This window comes from Aquila chrysaetos, chromosome 8, assembly GCF_900496995.4.
Source record: "Aquila chrysaetos chrysaetos chromosome 8, bAquChr1.4, whole genome shotgun sequence".
Taxonomy (NCBI): Eukaryota; Metazoa; Chordata; class Aves; order Accipitriformes; family Accipitridae; genus Aquila; species Aquila chrysaetos.
In genome coordinates, this window is record NC_044011.1 from 16,411,072 (window position 1) to 16,425,232 (window position 14,161).

At 42.4% G+C, this 14,161-nt stretch overlaps 1 protein-coding gene across 2 annotated transcripts in view; it reads left to right on the forward strand.

Annotated features, from left to right (window-relative positions):
• Positions 1–14,161, forward strand: part of SCAF8 (SR-related CTD associated factor 8) — a 168,906-nt gene that overhangs the window by 97,098 nt on the left and 57,647 nt on the right. Inside the window, exon 21 of one of the 2 annotated variants that reach the window (XM_030022348.2) lies at positions 4,729–5,877. The exons of the other annotated variant lie outside the window; for it this stretch is intronic. The gene's annotated coding sequence lies outside the window, so the exon portion shown is untranslated. Of the gene's footprint in view, positions 1–4,728; positions 5,878–14,161 lie in introns of those variants that run through there. 2 annotated transcript variants of the gene reach the window in all.

A 14,161-nucleotide genomic window follows, 5' to 3' on the forward strand; every position in this document is an offset into this window, starting at 1 on the left:
CAAGCGCTAGATAGTGGGGGTGGGACACCCACACACCTCTCACGGCTGCTCCTGCTGCTTGTGTTAGACACTTGGTCGAGCATGGGACAAATTCTCCTCCCATCATCGACTGGCTCTAGATAACTGCGGCTGGGAATGTGACATTTATCATGGGTTTGCTTGCCTAAACAGTAGTGTCTCATGCCATTAAAGATGTCTTGATGGTTCCCATGCTAATGAGGCAGGAAACCTTTAGGGCATCTGAAAAGGCACTAGACACCTAAACATAGATAACTGAGTCCCATCCGTGGGTACCCAACCCAGGTGAGGTGAGTGCCCCCCACCCCATTCCACAGGTCTGGAGCGGTTCTCCTACACATTGTTTGAGGCATAAGAAGAGATTTTATGCGCATTGGAACTGCATCTCTGTGTGTGACTTCAGCCACTGCGGAAAAGCAGCAGTCACTCAGGAAAAAATTGCACTGGATGTTTCAAAAACGTGCAGCAGTATTATACAAGGGGTTTGGACTGTCATAGAATTACTGCAGAAGAATTGTCTTTATTTCCAGCCTAGATGGTTTCAGGTCACAGTAATACCAACGCATCTACTTTGTCTCTTTTGCCCACAGATTGGGTACATGTCTGACATCATGTGCCCAGCTTTGCCTCACATGTTGCAGGCTTCGACTGTGCTCAGCCTGGCCTACCCTTGGGTCTGTAAGACGTGTCCCACGGGTGGCAGGACCCAGGCAGTGCCAACAGGCCAGTGCCTCTCCTCTTCCTGCCTTTTCCCCAGAGGGATATCATCAGATCAGTGTTTCCGAGTTGGGAAACTAGCTCAGGTGAGCTCATATACAGGTTTCAGGAATGAAGCAGTGTCCTATCCACGTGTTAGAGCTCAGGGCTCTTCAAAGCACGTGCAGCCCATTCCCATGTCATAGGCAAGATCTGCATATCTGCACAGAGACGGGACAGTTCAACCACCGAGCGGGACGGTGCAGTCTCCCTCACCCCCCTTTCTCTGCCGGGAGATGGCTGTGTCGTGATGCCAGTGCACAGAAAGCAAGGTTCACCCCTTAGCAGTTCACCTTTCCTTGCCTGCAAAGTAGACAAGCCGAGCGGATTTTGTTTCTGGATCGCAAAGAGAATGATGATGATCTTTTAAGAGAGAAGTCACCATGACACGTATATCTGTCCATATCAACAGGGTATCAGCTCTTCTGCTCCAGAGCAAGCTGCTGTCTGGGTTTTCTCTCAGCTGTGTTTCTGACTGAGCAGTTTGTCTTTCCCTTTCATTTTTAGCGAAGTCTTGATCCCAGGAAAGGTCGGAAATCCTAGCCCTGAATGACAAAAAGTCGAAGGCAATTTTGGTATCTGGATGTCTACAATTCTCAGTGAAATCTCTTAAATCTTTAAAATTTAAAATCCCTAGAGCTGTACTCAGAGAGGCGCAGACATCTGGTTTATCTCAGCCTCAGGACTTTTGACTTCCCGTAACAAGCAAGTTTTTTGTGGGAATGCTTCTCTGCCTCAGCAGTCAGACAGTGGGCTGTACGTCACGAGCGGTCCTGGGTCAGGCTGGCTCATCCGTCCTCCCTTCTCCTATTTCCTTCTTTTCCACTGGAGGAAGCTGAAGGTACTTGTGTGTACTCTTTATGCTGCTGTCTCTCTGTAACCACATATTTTTCATAGGAAGGTCAGTCTCTCTCTCCTTTTCACTGGAAATCCAACGGGATATATCCCTAAATATCAAATCAAATCAAATTCCTTGTTAATTCAAAGTGGGCTTTGTGTTGTATTTACTGACTAGTTTGTATTTCAACTTCTGCTGGCCTCTAATTCTTCCAGTCCAGAACTGAAAATACAATATTGTACATCCCTGGGAAGGAACTGGGGGCTCTGTCTGCCCCTGAGGAAGCAAGTTATTTCACTTTTGTTAGTAGCTTAGATAGCATAAACAGAAATATCATAGAGTGAGAAGTAGAAAAAGTCTGCCAAATAATCCAAATTACCTAACAAGAGTGGTCTGTGCCTCCTGTATTTGTGGAATTGGCTCGTATCTCCATAAAGATTCATGTAAATGGTAATCCTTTCTTTGAAAGGCTCAGTACGATCAGTCCTGTTGGTGTTAGCAGTCCTCATTCAATGTGTTTCTGATCAAGAACTTATGCAAGATAAGTGGTAAACAGTAATTTTGCAGCTTGGAGTTTTGTGAAGCTGTGCAACTGATTTATTTCCAAAGGAGGTATTGTAGTAGTATGTCTTTTTTGCTTTCTCAGTGGAGGTTTCTATTGAACAAAACTAAATTTTAAGAGGCTATGAAAGACTTCCATTAAGCCTAAATTGAACAATATTCCAGTAGAGCACATATTTCATAAAAGTAGCTCTATGGATTTAAAATCAGTTGTCAGCAAGACTGTATTCTCACTTGAAATCTTTTCTCTGTAATGCTTTCATTTTCAATGTGTATACAATACTTCATTTTAAAACATATTTACTACTATTATCTGCTTTATTTGAACAAGACTATATGGCAAAATATTTCAGTTGTTATTATTCTCATGTGTGCAAAGGAAACTGGGCTAGAATAAATTATTATTATGTGAGTGCATAAATGATTTGGAAACCATACGCAGAGAGTAGTTCTCAATTATACACCATTAAGTGCAGTTCTGCAAGTGTTTTTCCTTGTTCTGGTACTATCCAGTATTCTCACTGACAGCTTGGATGAAAGGTTAGAAAGTACGCTTAATAAATTCATAGAGCAGAAGAAGCGTGTTGGAAGGAAGGCAATGGAAAATGGCCTTGATAAAGTAGCAGAGTAGCCTAGAAAATACCAGCTTTCCAGCAGTTAAATTAGAGCAAATGCAGAACTGTACATACAGCTCGACATAATCAGCTGCACATGAATACAGATGGGAAACAACTGGCCAAGCAGCAGTTCTGTAGAAAAGACCCGGTGTCATAATGATCCCAAGCTGAACATGCACCAAGGATGTTGTGCTGCTGCAAACAAGGCCAGTGCTATTGTGTGCTATAGGAAGGGGAGTAATAAAGCGTAAAATGTAATTATTTTGCTCTGCTCCGCACTGATAAGGCCTCAGTGTCAGAACTTTACCCACTTGCATGAACTGCAGCTCAGGTAGGATCCAACAAGAGAGCAAACTGGGCTCGAAGATCTAAAATACATAGGCCTTCAAGGAAAGGTTGAAGGGTTGTTTAGTCTAGAGATGAGGGGAGGAAAGGAACACATGATAGCAGCCTTCATATGGCAATGGGTGACTCTAAAGAGGAAGGGATTTAGCTGCAATGTATGCTGTCGGTACAGGAAAGCAATAATAGGCTTAGATCTCAACAAGGATGATTTAGTATAAGCATCAGGAAAAAAAATCCAAGTGGCAAGGAAAGAAAAGTAGAGCCCTGGAGTAGGTTGTTTAGGAGGAATTCATGGAAACTTCAGCCTTGCAGATGTTTAAAGTAGGTTAGACAAATATCAGCAGGCATGGCATAGGTCAGGGATGGGCAAAGCGATCTCTCAAATTACCTGCTAGCCCTATTCCTTTAGTGATTTCTGTATGATAATGATAAGGATAATAATTATACACGCAAAAAGTATTTTGGATGTCGCCACAAAATTTGAGGGTATGTAACAAAAAACTTAATATTAGTTCTGGAATTTACTGCATGACTTCTGTATTTACATTAGATTGAAGCGATTATACATTTTCTAATTTTGCCCATGTCAGTATTGATTGAAAATTACTAGGGTCTGATGGCTTTGTGAATGGTTTTTGTGAAATAAATAGGTGAACATAGTCAGATACCTGTGGTAGGATACAAAGCACTCAATTCTAGCCATAAGAAACTTTGGTCTTTTGTCTACTTGTAATCCATGGAAAAAAGATGGACACCTTTTAGACATTACCTAAGGAGTGGGTGAATCACCCTCCAGAGGTACCTCTGCCTCTCCTTCCACCTATTCTCCAGCAAATTTACATTGGTAGCGTATTCTTGGTCTTTCCTTTTCTCAGTCTGTGATACTAGAAGTTTGGTTTTCTGAGAACCAAAGTGCTTGGACTTCACAGAGAGCTATCTGGAAAAATTATATAATTGGCAGGTTATCAGAGTAAGAAATCTAGTGGTCTTTTCTGACCCTCGGTTCTGTGAAGCCCATTCAATGAGTCATTTGTGAAGGATTTATAGCTGTTATGATTGATAGTTGTTATCAATACATAATGCACATGACCAATATGTGAGATAGTTCTACACCAAACTTACATAAGCCAATTATTAGTCTGTTGGATTCTTATTCAGTTATTAACTGTTTATTAATCCTCTAAATTGTTTACACTGTATCTTGTGTACAGTGTGTGTGAGAGACAATACAGCACTTTTAGCCAGAAAATCTGCTATTAAAAATTATTCTTTACAGAGATAATATTTTAATGAAGATTTTAAAGTACTAAGCTACTGGACACTGAAAGGGAAAACTAATAATATTTTTAAAACAATGGTATGTTTAATCTTGGATAATATTTTAGGAACCATGCAGCGTAAGACACCTTTCTCCATCATAAGCACCCTGTGGCTAACAGAGAGACTGTAAACTTTATCCCCAATCTGTTATCTATGAAATATTTGCTATTGCCGATAAAAAAAAAATAAAAGTCTCATTTGTAGGGCTTTTTAAAAATTAGAATTACACTCCAGCAACCAGTGATGACTAGTTATTGTTCCTTTTGTCAACAGGCAAGATGGAGGTTCTGGCAGCTTACCATGTCCCGGGCTCTGCAGAGTTAAGTGAGAAGTGCGCCCGTGTTCTAGCGTGCATCACATCGCATCTTGGGTCTGAAGTGCCAGAAGGATCCCAGCGCTGCAGACTGAGACGGCTCTGAGCACCTCAGTACCCCGTTTCTGACAGAACCCAGGGATGGCAAACTTACATACCAGTATTACCTGTCTGGGGCAGGTTTAATTTTATAAATTAAAACCATAAACTCTATGAGTTTCTAGACCATATTTGTGCTGTTGAGGATGATCTGCTCAGATGAACAGTTTTGCGTCCATCGGAGAGACAGGTTCTTCTGCTGGACCAGAAGATGACAGCAAACTGTATATTGTAACTAATACCATTTGTAGCATCTCCTAGTGCAAATAATTGAAGAACAGGTTGCAAGAAAATCCTGTAGACAATAAGACATGCTTTGTTTTGATCTACAAATTTTAAAAAATGTTTTGTTTTTTTAAAGATAACCACTTTTACATAACACTATGTGTGCAGTCTATGTGCAGCTCTTCACTGTGGCTATCTATATTCCAGAGATGATGAATTCCTTGTGAGATGCCTGAACCTTTTTAGATTTGTGATGAATCCCTAAATTATGAGAGTATCATGAAAAACTAGAAGGGAAAAGTTCCAGGGCTTTTATTTGACTAGACTTCTCCAATTACTTCCTGTTAGTGTCCTGGAAGGAGGAGGAAAGAGCAGGAAGTAGAAATGAAATACAACAAAATACATTGCATTTCTTTTTTGGCATATGCACCTATCCGAATGTGTGTTTGATCTAATAGCCAAGGGGAGAGAAACAGCTAAATTAACTGAGCCCTCATGTGAAAGGTCTACGTTTTCAGGCAGTGTTTGCTGATTTTGTCTCTTGAATAGCTATAGAAAAGAAGGAGTATGTATATGCCCCACCATATGTGAAAAGGACATACTTGCCATTCCTTTATTTATTTTTGCTCTTTCAAAAATTAAAGTGCCAGTTATTTGGAATGCTGTAGTCTGTGGTCTCTTTACATTTGTTTAGTGAGATCCTTTCAGCAAGGTCATTCCCATTACAGTGTAACTGCATGGTGACCAGAGCTTTGGGCCTGTATAATAAAGATCTAAATTCAAAATTTTGTTTCTCATCATTTTCTCTACTTTTATGTTGTACCTGCAAGTCTTTGATTGGAATCCTGCTTATTGCTGCTCCCTGTTTAGAAGAAGATTTGGCAAAAAAACGTTAGAGGAAGGTATTTGTATGGTTGGACTATGTTCTCCTTTGTGTCATTATTTACAAGAGGTTAAAGGGCAGAGGGATACAAAATGTTAGCAAGTCAATAGTGATGCTTAAATTTAATTTGCACGCGAGGACCCAGGGCAATAAGGAGATCAGGCTCTTCGCATCCTGGATTTAAGGCCATACTAAAGTATTTGACATCTGGTCTCTATTAATTAGTAATCCTGGAAAGGTATGGGAGGAAAAAGCTGCAAGAAAAGCTGAGTCTAAGCTGGCTTTGATTTGCTGTGTGTGTGATATATTGTGCTGAACATATGTACATCAGAGTTTAAAAGCCAATTAGACTCTTTTCCCTTCCTCCTTCTTATTTTCTTCTTTGAAGACAAAATTTTAAACTACAAAAATGTTCTTCAAGTAGCAATTAAGTTTGTGTGAGCAAAGACTGCACATTGCGTTTCAAAAATTAATGTGGTCCTGACAAGGCTACCCTAGCCATGCTGCATTATAGGCAGGGTTTTGTCCCGCTGATGCAATGGTTAGCTTATAGCAAACATGAGTTCATGTCAACAGAGCATCTCTGACCTTTGAAACCTCTTAGTCAGGCATCACTGTGATCCTGCATCTTACTTAGTTGCATACGGATGGCAGAGTGCTCACCTCTGTGAAGTCCATACCAGTGCATTTAAGTATGAATGGGGTCAGACAACAGCGTCTCAGTGCAGCTTCCTGATCAATTTAAGCTAGTCTTAAGGCTGCTCTCCTGCTCGCAGGGACAGTGCTGTCTTCCCCTTCTGCCCCGCTCACACCTTCCCACCACCTCCCTCGAAGAGCTGTACAGCGATGAAGCTTCCTGGTCTGACTGAAAATGTCCCCGTGTAAGAGTTTAGCTCTTGTGCCGGCTCTGACACCAGGGAGAGGGTGGGAACAAACACTTTTTTATCAGCAGTTTAGTTTTAGGTCAGCTTACACTGATGGAGGAACCATGCCTTCAGGTCCCTCTAACTGTCAATTAACTAATCGTATTACCTAAACTTTCTATTTAAGTGCATTGCTTTCTTATGCCTAAGAAGTATTCCTTGATTCAGTAACACTGCAAAGAAAATAAAGCACTGGAAATTAATCAAATCCATAGAAAAAAACAATAATAACACCTTTAAAATAACTTCACAGTGGCAGTATTTGAGGTACAAGAAGAATACATTGCTGTGACAAGAATACGTTCTTGCCATTCAAATTACTCTGAAGACCAAAACTTTTTCAGAGAAACAGAAGTGAAAGCTGCGTGCCGTAGCAGTACCAGGGCAGTGTAAGTCTCCTGTTCTAGCAGACCTTTAGCTGTTAATGAGGTATATGCTCACTGCATGGCCAGCTGGTCCCACCAGAAGTGTAGATGCTTGAGCTTGACCATGGCACCATTTGAATTTGAATGTCCAAACGAATTGCCCCAAGAGCAGGGCCTGTTTTGGAGAAACGGCTTTTTGTCAGTGCTGTATCAGGGGCTGCTGGAAGCTTGACCGTCCTGTTGGGTGAACTTTTCTGGCGAGATGTGTGACTGTTGCCCATCTGTTGAAGGAAGGAGTGATTAAAAAACAAAACACAACAAAATAGGCAAACCTCCTGGCACTCTGGTAAGGGCAGAGGTTGGAGCTTTTTGTTCTTTGGATGAATCCCCTTTTGAGAAGCCTCCCAGTGCTTTCCCTCAGCATCTGGACAAGCCCTTCTTTGTGAAGGGACATGAATATGGAGAGACCTGCAGTGCACCCGTCTCTTCAGTCAGCTTTAAAGGAGAGTTTCAAAAGTCATTATTTTCTGGCAACTTCAAACATCTGAATCAGGGCAGTGCTGGCTTTCCAAACAGTATCAGCTGAATTTGATGACTTGGAGCAATTCAGTATTTGCACAATTAGAACAAATACTTCATGTGGACTATGTGGCTTAGCAGGCAGGAGTGTTGGTTTTGCTGACCGAATGTAATATGTGAGTATGTAGTTCACATTCAAATAAGATGGTCTTAAGTCATTTCCTTAGCAGACAATAATCCATTCCAAGAATAAGAACATCTGTTCAGGGCCCAGACCTGAAATAAATAGTAGGTTTAGAGACAGGTCTTTTGTCCAGCATTGTTTAGGTATTAGACATCTAAGAAACTGTTGACTCTTCAGGTCACAGCTGGGATTTTGGTGACAAAGTATGAGCATGTCTCTGCTACAGCTGACCACACCAAATCTTACCTGCGACTGCAATTCTGTTCCTACTGCCAGTCTGCATTGCTGTGATAGCACAGGCTTTTACAAATATCAGCTTGCTTTAGATTGCTTACAGTTACATTCCCTTGGTTTTGAACTATGTGTGTGTATACACGCTGCTGTTGATTCATCCTATTCATACAAGGGAAACCCCAACAGTTGGCTATCAAATTGTCACTTATTTGTTAGTTATTACTCAAAAAAGCTCAAGTTTTTTGAGGAACTATGTCCATCTTTCGTAAGCAATTATCTATCTCACTTTTTAAATTCTCTGTTGCAACCTTCATCTAGAATTCTCCAAATACCATCAAATACTAAATAAGGGAGTCTCACAGAAGCTTCTGGGCAGCATACATTTTATTCTAATGTATAAGTAGATAAGCCAAGTCACTGGAGAGCTAAGTAACTTCACTGATATTTCACAAGAAGTTGCTGCACTGCAATCAACAATAAACAAAACTAATTATAACCTTGTAAGGAAGCCAATATCTCAAAAAGTTATTAGCATGATTTTTCTCACTCCCTGTTGTGTTTGCCTTCTATGCAGAGAGCTCCTCTGTCAGCACCTTCACTTCACCTCAGCTTCTCCAAGAGCTCTGTACCTGTCCCGTCTCCATCTCACAAGAAACAATTAGGTTGTATTACTCCATATGATAACCTTAACTGCCGTGAAGGGTCATTTTCGTACTTTGTATTGGGTCAGTTCTTGGCCAGTTTCAAGGCCATCTACTTCTCTGGCTTGGCTAGCACCTTTCCCTCCTAATGATAAATGATGCTCTTGAGGTCATGTCTGGTTTTGCAGTTAGTGTCTACTGGTGAAGTCAGAGGAAGAGAGCATGCTCCTGGCTACATTATAAAGAAGGGGAGTTACAGTGGTGTGTCACTGGGCTCTGCACAATGCCCTCCCTCCATAGGTGGTGATGTGCAGCTGCTCCGGGTGTCGGATACGAGGTGCAGAGTTAATGAAATACCGTCAGTTATGAGTTTATTTCCCAGATGTTGTCACTGTTTTCTTAAACCCCAGGGCAGAGCTGGAAGTTGAAGCGATGGGCAGAATTAACAGCTCTCATAAAGGCCGACAGCAAACCTGACTGGGAAAACCCCGTCTGTACAAAGAACTTCCCATGCAATTACTTAGGTTAAAAGCTGAAAGGTAGGCAGGCACTCTCTCACAAACTTACTTAAATAATGAACTGGTGAAGTCAGACAATTGCAAAGCAGCACTGAAAATGGAGAATGTGCTGTTCACACCAGTTCTGCTTTTCACCAACACTCCCTATTGCCAGCACAGAGCTTTAAAAGACTTTCTACCTTTTTGTTGCTGCCACTAAGAATAAGCAGAAAAGAGTTTGATCAACTTTAAAAGAAAAACCAGTGTAAAAAAGTTGCCACCTTCCAGCTTACAGGGGAACAGGTATGTTCATTATTAACTCAAAGAGCTGAATTAAATGTTCCTGAATTGAGAAGCAGGAGGCAGCAGTTGCTGCTGGCTGCAGGAGCCATGCCCTGCCTGACCGTCCTGCAGCGAGCTGCAGCCAGAGCTGCTGCGAGGCAGAAGGCAGTGCTCACCCATGGCCCCGCAAGGCACATTTCACAGCAAATGAGCTTCAGCAGGAGAGGGAAAGCTTTTCCTAGCTCGTTGTCACTCCTGGGGAAAGCACAGCCACCATAGTGATAGCAGGCAATGAACGGGAACTGAACTGAAGCTGGATGTATTGGCAATATGCTGACCTTTTAAAAGCCATAATTAATTATTGTATTGAATTCCCAAAGAGCATGGTGGATTCAGTGTCAGTGGGAATAAGTCTATCTTTGTAACCATTCAAAGGGTGGCAATGTCCCAGTGCCAGCAGAAGCGTTGTGCTCGACATGGTGACTGTTGCTAACACGTGTGCTGTGGAGCATCAGACAGACCTCAGACCTGGTGATCAGAACGACACCGACCTAGCACTCTGTTATCTCATCCCAGGCACCTTTCACAGCTACCATCCTCACTTTACTCCAGTATTCACTTAGTGTGTATGCACTAGAGAGTTCATGCTCCGTCTCCATGGGAAGCTGGAATTGCGGAGCTCTAACCATCAGTGGATGTCAGAAAAAATAGCGATTTCAGTTGTACCTGTGGTAGTCAGCCAAATAATGATGTTTTCCTTAAAATCCCAATAATGTCAGTTCAGACTGAACAAAATAAAGTCCCTGACTCTTATTTGGGCACAAAGCTTCCTATTAAATCCAGTTGAACTGGAAAATTAGAAACTAAATATTCGAAACTGCGCTACCTATCTCCTTCAGTAAAATTCTGGAAGCCAGCCAAAACCAGAATAGTGTTTGCTTGTTTGTGCACAAGATGTTTTGTTTTGAAAAACAGCCAAAAATGTATGTGAGATCCAGATCAGATTCTTATCACATCTTATCTGTTAGTCTTGGTTTTGTTGTGACTCTGAAGTGCCCTGTGCGAAACAGATTTGGATGGTTTCAGGAATTCTCCTCCCAACAGCCTTATTTATAGCAGATTTTATCAGGTGGATTTCTAATCAATAACCTTCACGAGGCCCACACTAGGATCTGCTGTTTAGTTTATTTTGGCTTTAGTATTGTTGTTCATCAACAAAAGAACTGCAAAATAAAAGTCAGAATGTAAAAGTGAGTCCAGGTAATCTAAGGCAGAGACCTTCATGGTTTCCAGCTGGGAGACCCTGTCTGATGCCACACGTACCCCCTCACTGCCCAGCAGACAGTATAGTAAGCAACTGATCAGTGCTTTTCTGAAGTTTCTCTGACGAAAGCCCTGCCCTGCACAAAATCGTGCTTGGTGCTACATGGCTGATGTGAGGTGTTAAGCACCTTGGCTTTCTTTAGCTTGGGTAAGAACTGAAGCACTTGCAGACCTGGAGGAATAGGCTCTCTGAAGAAGTCAAGCCACAAGTTGGCAGAGATGGGACCTGTCATTTATGTTTGCTGAAAGAGCTCCTTTGCGCAGCAGGGGAAGCAGGATCGCCCTCTACCATAAGTAAAACCATCCCCGCAGAGTTCGAACAATTATTGTCATCTGTATCTGGAAGACACTCAAAGGAAATAAAACATCTTTTTTCTTTTTTAGAGTGCGCATTCTGTACATCAGCCAGTGCTTTTTCCATGGGCATTCTCACAGCCTCCCTGTGTTTACCACAGTGACAGAGTAAGAGGAATAGTTGTTAGCATAGCTTTGACATTTTCATCATTTCTTCACTCTGTATTGCAGCTTAACTTCACATAAGTGATTTCAAGTACTTTAACAATAAGAAGAGCATGGAATTTACTTAGCTGTTAAAGTAATCTCTAAAGAGAAGGATATTCATTCCTCTTCCAGCTCCACTTCTCAGGCAGTTTTATAATCACCTTCTGCAGGGAATACTGGAGCAGTGATTCATTGTTAACAGCAGTCCGTCCCATCCCACCCCACCTCCAGGCCAGAACATTAGATTTCCCAAACGTCACAGTTTATAAAATATAGTCAGTGACGAGGCTCCATTTTTTGCACTCTCATTGTTCTTTTCTGTGTTTGTTTTTAAGATTTTCCAAGCCAGAGACAGTGATTTTTTTTTCTTTATTCATAGGCATAAATTCAGGAGCTCCAGGAGCACTAAGCAACCTATATTAGGTGATGAATCAAAGCAGACTTGGAAAGCGTCATGTGCCATGGCAGAGGCAATCAATAGGAGAACCTATACCTAGTAAATTAGTTCTGTAATGAATTGCTTTCCAGGTCCTGGGCCCTTCTTGTATGTAATCACTTCATTATCTCTTCCCATAATAGTACAGAGTATGTGCCTACACTGTTTTGTAGGATATATTTGTGCTAAGAATTACAGACTGAATTCCTGTAATTCAATTGCCTCTTGAAGTCCATGGCAAAACTTGCACAAACTTCTGTGGGACCAAGGCTTGGTTCAGGATAGTAACTATATATCAGAGCACAGCAGAGACACAAACTGCTATGCAGAAAAATCACAGTTCTTCACCACATATGGAAGCTCTTGTCTACATCACAATGACATCTGTGTTAACTGAATTTGCTGTGAGCCAGTGTAGACATAGAAATTCAAGGGAGAAAAGAGTGTCCTGGATGATGAAGATATCCACGTCATGTGAGGCTGTTGAGTAACGTAGCAGGTTCTTTCCCCAGTTGAGTCAGTGGGAATCAATTAGTCCTAAAAATTCAAGACTAGCATCAACTGAACCCAAAAGAAACAAGAAGCAAGCATAGAAATACAGAATGGCACAATGCATTTTTCTGAAATAATTTTATTTGTAATCTTTCAAAAACCCAAAAGGAAAATTCAGTTACCACCTTAAATAAGTTTCCAGCGGTTCCAGGGGCACACTAGGCTTCGAGACCAAACAAGAGCTCTCTTGTCCCTAAGATTCCTGGTCTCTAGTCAAGAACAATGAAAAATAATAGCAACACATGAAGACCAGTTGAAAGATGAAGCCTCTTCAGCAGCGGTAGCACTTCAAATGATAAATGCTGCCATTTGAGTTTGGAAAGGCAACTTCAAAGTCAGTGACATGTTTACCTGGCTTGGTCCCCTGTAGGTCCTTCCGCCCATCCTTGCTGTGTTCCTGTTTGTGCACAGGAAAGGTAGAACCATGCTCTGAGTCATGGTCATGCAATGAAGTTGAAGTCAATGACCAGTTTTGCTTCATTAAAACTATAATGAGTGTTGCTGATCCTGGAAACGTTGGTCACTGCTTTGTGGCAAAGCTGTGTACATCCTTTCAGGGCGATTGGCCACAGCAGGCCACCTTTGATCTTTTGACGCACACTCCTAGCAAAAGAGCTGCCATATTCCAGGGTAAATCAAGGAGGAAGATCTGAGGGCAGAGCTCCAGCAACACAGCAAAGCATCCTGATGTAGACAGCTGCCGACCTGCTGCAGCTGGGAAGTGTGGGTCATACAGCTTGCAAATGCAGATGAATAGGGCCTTGTAATAAAGCTTAACTTCAGTCTTAGGCCTTTCAGATTATTAAACTATATAAAAAATGGAGATTCTTTGCCATTCCCTTTGCTGCCACATGCCCAGTTACAGATAATTCCAGCCAGCCTAAGTCTTTTCATCCATATTCTTAAAAATTCCAGGTTGTTAGGACCCATTTCATATTTATTTCAGAACATCTTTTTAAGTATCACACACCCTTCGAGTATGCTTTTCAATGGCAGCTTTACATTCTTACAAGTGAGGACTGTCACTTAGGCAGGTTTAAGAGCAGTAGTCTGCCACGTTTGGCAAGTTGTATCTGCAAGGTCTTTCCAGGACAGCTTGTGCCCCCCCCGGTCAGGGGTTGGGTGATGGAGGGTATCTTCTTTTCCCAGCTCCAGCTGCAGCACTTGCCACCCTTTCCACCTGCGCCCACGGGCTGGGGTGGCAGGTCCCCCCCGGGAGCAGGCGGCGACGCGCTTGCCAAGAGTTAAAGGGCTGAAGCAGAGCCCGAGAGCTGGGTTGGTGCCACTGCAGACTCCAGACGGGAGGGATCTTTGGCAGCATTCCTGGGTCTCCGCATGAAGGCGAAGGGAGCCAATTACTACCTAAATGAAATTATATATTCAGTCGAAGTTTAGACAAGACAGAGTAACTGATTGCATTCCTTGGGAGGCTTGAATCGAAACACCTCTCAAAAGAGCTCTTACTCAAAAGCAAGGGCTGTTTGCCCAAGTACATTTTCCTTCTGGCCGATGTAAGTCTAGCGCGGTTCCCCCCGCCCCCGTGCCCTGTTAAAGCTTTTCAACCTTCGGAATCAAAGTGACTTCAGACTTGTTTGCTTTCCCTTTCCTTTTTCCTGGCTCGCTTTCCCCTATTTGCAGAGGGGCCCAGGGTGTCCAGCGCCACTTACAAGCGGGTCGTTTCCCCAGATCACCGGGGCCGGCGCTCCGGCCCCTGTCGCGGGTGGCCCAC